Genomic DNA, 8,216 nt, shown 5'->3' with positions numbered 1-8,216 from the left:
AAAAAAAAAAGCCTTTCTGCTTTTCTGTTTAACCCATGGAGGACCCAGAGGTAGAAAGTCAGTACAGCATAAGTGTGGAAGGAATGGTTTTCCTCCAGGTGGTCCCCTGGAGTATATGTTGCTTCAAGATTGCTGGACTAGGTGACTACTCTGTGGGTAAGAGTGTCCGCTGTGTAAGTATAAGAACATGAGTTCAAAATCCCAAAACCCAGGTTAGAGAAGAACCGGGCATCGCCACTGGCATGCGTAACTCCAGCCAGCTATCAGTGGGGAGGGAGGGCAGAGGCGGGAGGGTCTCTGGGGCTTGCTGACCACCCATCAGGCCCTGGGCTCATAGAGAGAGACTGTCTCAGGGGAATCAGGTGGAGAATGAGAGAGCGGGACACCTGCATCCTCTTCTGACCTCTGCACATACACACATGTGTACACATACCACACACACGCTCAGAGAAACACACGCGTTTGTCAATGGAGACCATGGCAGGTGCTGTTGACTTTGCCACTGGGAGAGAGAGCAAGGACAGTTACAGAAATCCCTTAGCTCCTGTGTCTCTGCTGTTGACCAGATTTTAAAATTAAACCACAAGTGGGGCTGGGGAGATGGTTCAGTAGTTAGGAGCACTGGCTGCTCTTCCAGAGGACCCAAGTTCAAGTCCTAGCATCCACATGGGGACTCACAACTATTTTTAACTCAAGTTCCAGGAGATCCAGTGCCGTCTTCTGGCCTTAGGCACCAGGCAGGTACCTAGCGCACAGACCATACATGCAGATGAAGCAGTCACACACCATAAAGTAATAAACTGAAAATATTAAACCCCCAGCTTTCAGCTCTGTGGAAAGGCAGGGTGGCCGGAAGCTCTGACAGGAGAACAGGACAACAGTGGTGCCGAGCAGGCAGGGGATGTTAGCCCGTTGGAAGGGCACGTGCAATGTTGCTCTACCAGGAGGGCCTCCTGAATCCATGTCCTCCCGTCGTGAACCATCTACCCACTTCTGACTTTCGCACGGTTCTTGTTTGAAAACTTGCTTAATACTTTTAATCCCAGCACTCAGGAGGCAGAGGCAGGCAGATCTCTCTGTGAGTTCAAAGGCCAGCCTGGTCTACAGAGCAAGTTCCAGGAGAGGCTCCAAAGCTACACAGAGAAACCCTGTCTCTAAAAAACAAAAACAGGACAAAACAAAACAAAAACAAAACCAAAAAAGCTCTCGGAGAACAAGACAGCCCCCCACGGCCTGTGTCTGAAAGATGAACCTGCAGACCTCCTGAGGATGCGGTGGGATGGATCCCAGGTAACTCGGATATAGGTTGGACATAATGAGCTTGATCTAGCACAGCCCACAGTGGGAGCAAGAATCACTGCTCACTGCACATCAATCAAACACCTGGCACCTTGCAAAGCCCCAGCCACAAAGTCATTATACTCCTGAAGACTTTTTGGCATTGAAGAAAAACAGGTTCCTTGTAGGTGTAAAAAATCAAAGCAAGGAGTTTCCCCCCCCCCCCAACTTCCTGCTGCATCAGAAGCTGAGCAGCCCTAATAGGACTTTAGACTGAAAGACAGAGTAAGGTGACCATCGTGTCGGAATGTCAGGAAGCACAGGAGGCAGGTCTGAGGGAAAGGCTCTCAGTGCCACATGTCATCCCAACCTTTCCCAGCCTTCCATGCTGCTTCAGGCAGAAGCTTCTGCAGGGCTGGTCACAGAGGGGCTGACACTCTCTGTGCAGGAGTCCCTGGATGAACTGACCTCCCCACTTCTCTGTCACCGAGTGCTAAGGCTTCTGGGAGTTCCAAAAGGCTACTTGTTCTCTGAGAGCACAAAACAGTGTCTTTGAAAACCGGGCATTACCAAACTCGGCAGCCTCCTCTGGTCTTGACAAGTGAGGCGGCCTTCTCTTTGAACAGGCTGCTTTTTAGGGGTGAGGTTGATGAGAACAGGAGCAGGAGAGAGAGAGGGGGCAGATCCTTCAAAGAATGTTCCCACCGAGTGGCCAGAGGCAAAGATTCCAAGGAGTTAAGCTCTTTGATGAAAGGGGAGTAGAGAGGGACAGCCTATCAGGGCTGGGGGTTGGGGCTCACAAAGGGCAGGGAAGAGACTACCAGGGTGCACCCCCTCCCAGAGAGGACACTGTCTTCATTGTCACCATCAGCTCACTGTGCTTACTGAGTCAGTGCCCACAAGGTCCTGCAAACCACTTCTGTTCTATCATAGCCATTTGAGGCAGGCATGCCAGACCTATTTTATAGGTAAGAAAACTGAGGATTGAAGTGTCTGATTCACTTTTACAGGGTCAGGTAGTTCCCATTATAGCTGCCCAGTCTCAGACATACCATGAAGGAAGTCCAAGTGTCTAGTAATGGTGGAAGCACTGAATTAGAAAAAGTCCTGGGCTATGTTACTGAGACCAGGGTGTTTGGGACACAGAGGCTGGTGAGACACTGACTGTGCAGGAGCCCAGGAGAATTGAGCAGATCAGAGCGTAGTTGGTTCCCAGGGCTCGGGGAGACCTCAGCATAGGGTCATGGGAGGAAGAGTATCAGGTAGACAGTTCACTGCTTCTCAGCCTTCTGGCTAAGGTCAAATGTAGGCATGCAGAGCCTGCCAAGAGCCTGCTCATGCATCTGCGAGCTTCCTGTTTGCACAAAACGACAAGATTAGAAGGAAGAGTAAGACTCTGGCTACTGTTCAGTCACTTGGGACACACTTCTTCCTTTCCGGTTTATCTTTCCCATGGCTCTCACCCTCTCACGTGACATGTGTCTATATTTATGTCTCTTTCCCATGAAAGCATGGCAGTGTGTTAGCATCTTCACAACTTGGACTTTTCCCACCCTGCCCACTTCCGGATCCCATCGTCTTCCCCCGTGCACACTTAGTGATCTCTCAACAAACATGTGTTGAATGATGGAGCATGTGACATGATCTTCCTCACAGGGTCTCCAGGCTCTGTGGGGCTCCACCACCTGCTGGTTCTGCTTGCAGCTCCGCAGCCTTGCCTTTCCTACCAGGACTCCGCAGTTACTTGTCTTGCAGCCTGAACAAGCTGGGTGAGCATGTGTGGGGACCCCAGGAGGCAGGCTCAGAGTCAGAAGCCAGGTGCTCTGCTTACATATGAAGAGCGGGTGAAGAAAGCAGAAGCCCTAACAGTGAACAAGTGTGAACGTTGTCGGCCTCTTCCTTTATTATTAAAGCTGATTACAAGAAAATGCAAACAAAAGGCAAAGAGGGGCTCTCCTCCCCCTCCCTCAGCACCTGTGATGGTCCCACAGGGCCTGGGGACTCTATTCTGACTCTGTTATAAAGAGGATTTACAGCCCCCCCCCCAGATCCTTCTATCTAAAACTTTTAGTAAGGCCTCCAAGCAATCACGTGTCATGACTTTTATTCTTAAGCGGCTTTCAACTCTGAAGCGAGTGCTCACATCACTTCGAAGGTTAACTATTTGCTCTGGGGAGATCTGCTGGGAGCAAAGAGAAATTCCCATCTTCCAGGGTGTCTTTAAAAGGCCTTGGTCATCAAAGCTGTCTGGCAAAGCCTTTGACTTCTGAGTGAAGGCCAGCAAAGCTCCTGTTCTGATGTTTGATGGACAGGAGGTTGGCCTTAAAGTAAACACACGTGGCCACAGGAATGCGCATGTGCAATTTGCACACTGCTTTCTAATCCAGAGTGTGCCCAGTGGGTTTCTGACTGTTCAAAGTGCTGGCACCATAATTGGTCACTTTTGTAAACCAGGCTAGCTCCTTACAGATGTCTCCTCTTTCCTGACTGCCTGTGACAAAATATGTGAGTTACAATAGTCCACTTTAAGAAACCCTGGCCTGAGCCGGATGATAGTGGTGCAGGCCTTTAATCCCAGCACTCGGGAGGCAGAGGCAGGCTCATCTCTATGAGTTCGAAGCCAGTCTGGTCTACAGACTGAGTTCCAGGATAGGCTCCAAAGCTACAGAGAAACCTTGTCTTAGTGAAGAAGAAGAAGGAGGAGGAGGAGGAGGGGGGGAGGGGGAGGGGGAGGAGGAAGAAGAGGAGGAGGAGGAGGAAGAGAAGAAGAAGAAGAAGAAAAAGAAGAAGAAGAAGAAGAAGAAGAAGAAGAAGAAGAAGAAGAAGAAGAAGAAGAAGAAGAAGAAGAAGAAGAAGAAGCAGCAGCAGCAGCAGCAACAGCACAGCCCTGGTCAAGAATATCATTGATCCCTGTATTTGTGGCTGCATTTGGCCAAAAATACCAAAAACCCAAAACAAAAAAAACCCAAACAAAACAAAACAGATGAAATACAGCAGGTCTTTGAAGTCCAGGAATCTTTAAAATCTAGAAAAGAATAGATTCTTTAATGAAAGAAATTTGGGCTAGGTAAAGGATTCAATGGGAAAAGACCTGCTGCGCAAACTTGGGGGCATGAATTCAAATCCCCAGAACCTACATAAACCAAATGTGGGGGGAGGGAGTGTGAACTGGGATTGGTATGTAAAGTGAAAAAAGATAGTTTGTTTTCTTTTAAAAAAATAAAAATAAAAGAGAAGGCTGGAGAGATGGCCCAGTGGTTAAGGGCACTGACTGCTCTTCTAAAGGACCAGAGTTCAATTCCCAGCACCCACATGGCAGTTTACAACTGTCTGTAACTCCAGTACCAGGATATCTGACACCTTCACACAGACATATATGCAGGCAAAACCCCAGTGTACATTAAAAACAAATAAACAAATCTAAAAAGAAGAAAAGAAATTTTAAAAAAGAAAAGAAAATGTATATCAAAACAAACAAACCGAAACCCAGATGTTGATGCCTGCTTCTGTAATCTCCTACTCCTATGGTGAGATGGCAGATGGAGACAGGAAATTCACTAATCTGGCTACACAGCTGTGAACAACAAAAGCCGTGCCACAAATGCGGTAGCAGGTGAGCACAGAGCCCAAGGTTGTCCTCTGACTCCAACAGGAACTGTGACATGCTGAAAGAAATGAAACCGGTCAGAGTAACCTAACTGCTTTCTACCTGAACCACACTGTGTAGGCTAGGCTATTTTGAGAAACACTTCATACATGACAAGGACCATTGCAGGAACCAATAACAATTGGGAGAGCAAGTCAGGCGGTGGTGGCGCACGCCTTTAATCCCAGCACTCGGGAGGCAGAGGCAGGAGGATCTCTGTGAGTTCGAGGCCAGCCTGGTCTACAAGAGCTAGTTCCAGGACAGGCACCAAAGCTACAGAAAAACCCTGTCTTGAAAAAACCTAAAAAAAAAAAAAATGGGTCGGGCAGTGGTGGCGCACGCCTTTAATCCCAGCACTCGGGAGGCAGAGGCAGGCAGATCTCTGGGAGTTCGAGGCCAGCCTGGTCTACAAGAGCTAGTTCCAGAACCGGCACCGAAAGCTACAGAGAAACCCTGTCTCGAAAAACCAAAAAAAAAAAAAAAAAAAAAAAAAAAAAAAAGGGAGCACTGCTTCAAGGATAGTCAAGAACTGACCAATCAAAAATATGTCCATAGTCATTGAGCCTATAATTCGGGTTCTTAGAGAAGCTAAATAAGAAGGAGAACCCAAAGAAAATCATATAGGCATCCTCCTGAATATTAACCTTCATCAGGTGATGAAAGGAGACAGAGACAGAGACCCACATTGGAGCACCAGACTGAAATCTTAAGGTCCAAATCAGGAGCAGAAGGAGAGAGAGCACAAGCAAGGAACTCAGGACCGCGAGGGGTGCACCCATACACTGAGACAATGGGGATGCTCTATCGGAAACTCACCAAGGCCAGCTGGCCTGGGTCTGAAAAAGCCTGGGTTAAAACCGGTCTCGCTGAACATAGCAGACAATGAGGACTACTGAGACCTCAAGAACAATGGCAATGGGTTTTTGATCCTACTGCACGTATTGGCTTTGTGGGAGCCTAGGCAGTTTGGATGCTCACCTTACTAGACCTGGATGGAGGTGGGTGGTCCTTGGACTTCCCACAGGGCAGGGAACCCTGATTGCTCTTTGGGCTGACGAGGGAGGGGGACTTGACTGGGGGAGGGGGAGGGAAAGGGGAGGCGGTGGTGGGGAAGAGACAGAAATCTTTAATAAATAAATTAATTAATTAAAAAAAATATGTCCATAGTATGCTTCATCTATCTACACACCCCAAGGACAGATAAGACCAGGCCAACTGAGAACATACCTAGGTCATTTGCATAATGATATCATGCTTATTAAACTTCAAGCCCTTTTGTAATCGTTTGCTGTCCTCAATTAGGTCCGGGTATGCAAATTAGGTGAGAACTGGTGGTCCTGTGAGATTGACTATAAAAACTCCTATAATCTCTGGAAGGCAGCTCCTCCCTTACTCACTGTGTTGAGTGTGCTGGATGAGTTCCTTGCCTAGGCTTGTATAATAAACCTTGCTTTTGCATCCAAGTCCTGGATTCCTGGTGGTCTCTTTGGAGAGCTAGCGGTCTGGGCATAACAATGTGAGTGTTCATATTCACATACATGAATGCATATGTGTGTATTTGCACACACAGACTTCAGAAATTCAGTGAAAGGCCCACTTTCAGATGAGCAAGAAAAAATTAAATAGGTTCATGCACTTACCAGGCCTGGCAATGCAGGCCTATAATCCCAGCTATTTGAGAGTCTGAGGCAGGAGATCAAAAATTCAAGACCTGCTTGAGTACCTTAGCAAGACACTGTCTCAAATGTGAATGGCATTGGGCTTCTCTCACCCACCTGCTTATGGGGCTAGCTGCAGCAACAGCTGTTCAGGACCAAGAGATCATCTTCAGACATGATGCGAAGGGGAAAAAGAGATGGGTGATCTGCCTGCCTGTTGGTTCAGTCAGCCATCGGCTCATTCTTTTGTCCATCCATTCACTCATTCCGCAATGACTAATACTACCCCTTCAGGACTGCATTCTCTGCAGGCCATCAGGAAGACAGACCGGAGCCTGGGGCTTGGGAAACAACTGGTAAAGCACTTGCTATGCAAGCATGAGGACCTGACCTGAGCTTAGAACTCGTGAAAAGCCAGGGATGCATGCACTTGTAATCTCAGTACTGGGAAGGCAGAGGCGGGCAGAGCCCCGAAGCTCAGTGACCACCTAACTAGTCTAGCCTACTTGGTGAATTTCCCAGGCCAACGAGAGAGAGAGATGGTAGATGGTTCCTACGGACACCAGTCGAGGTTTACCTCCGGCTTTCACACACGAGCATGCACAAACACCTCTGCACTCTTGCCTCTCCACCCCCACACGGAAACAGTCCCTGCCCTCTGCAACATACTCTTAGAGGTTCCTACTATTTCGACACATGTTTATTAAGTCCTGTTGAAGAAATAGGAAAGAAACAAGTTCTCATCCTTATGTGGTTTACAAGACAGCGGTGGGTAATGCAGATAATTAGCACACAATTGCACAGGGCATTAATTAATCACACTGTGATTACTACAGAGAAGTACAGAGGACCAAGAGAGTCAATTACAAAGGACAGTGTTGGAGAGTCAATTACCAGGAACAGGGCTGGTGAATCAATGGGAAAACTAGAGAGCAGATGTCACAGGGCTCAGGTCCAGGAGAGGTAAGACCCACTTGGAAGCTGTACCTCCCTGGAAGCTGGGCAGGGTGATGTAGGAGCAAAGGAAAGAATAAGCCATCTCTCTGGGAAGGGAGAAATGGCTAGGTGGAAATAGATTGGAGGTCCTGAAGCCATCCTTACCAGCTTGCTTCTTGCTGATCAAGAATATTTGAGGCCAGGATCCAGTGCCTCGCCTCAAGATCAGAAGCTCCAGTGTAGCTGAGTGGCACTTTGGTTCGGACCTGCCTCTTTAACTATAGCATCCTCTACTGTCAATATCCAACATCCTCTACTGGAGGTGTGAGGGGGCAGGAGGCTCTACCAATCACACGCCTCAGCCTCATTACCATTGAACAGAAGAGAAGCCGGAGGTCAGAATCACTACCTGCTTCCATCATGCAGACAGTGGGAGTGGGCACCAGAAGTAGGTCTCCAAAGAAGAGAGTGCTATAGCCATGTGTGTGTGTGTGTGTGTGTGTGTGTGTGTGTGTGTGTGTGTGTTCCAAGTTCTCTGCAGAGATGGCATACTGAAGGAACTCTGCAGAGGTCTGTTAAAAAGCGACAGGCTCCCCCTGCTGGTCCCGTACTACTTTGGTAGGAGGTACGTGGAACACATCAGGTGTCCATCCTGACCAGTTGACCAAGTGAGAGGACTCAAGGAAGACTTCTGAGTC

The sequence above is a fragment of the Alexandromys fortis genome, unplaced genomic scaffold (assembly GCF_014885135.2).
Source record: "Alexandromys fortis isolate MF-2015 unplaced genomic scaffold, M_Fortis_MF-2015_v1.1 scaffold_72, whole genome shotgun sequence".
In the NCBI taxonomy this organism is placed as follows: Eukaryota; Metazoa; Chordata; class Mammalia; order Rodentia; family Cricetidae; genus Alexandromys; species Alexandromys fortis.
This window is presented reverse-complemented; position numbering follows the sequence as displayed.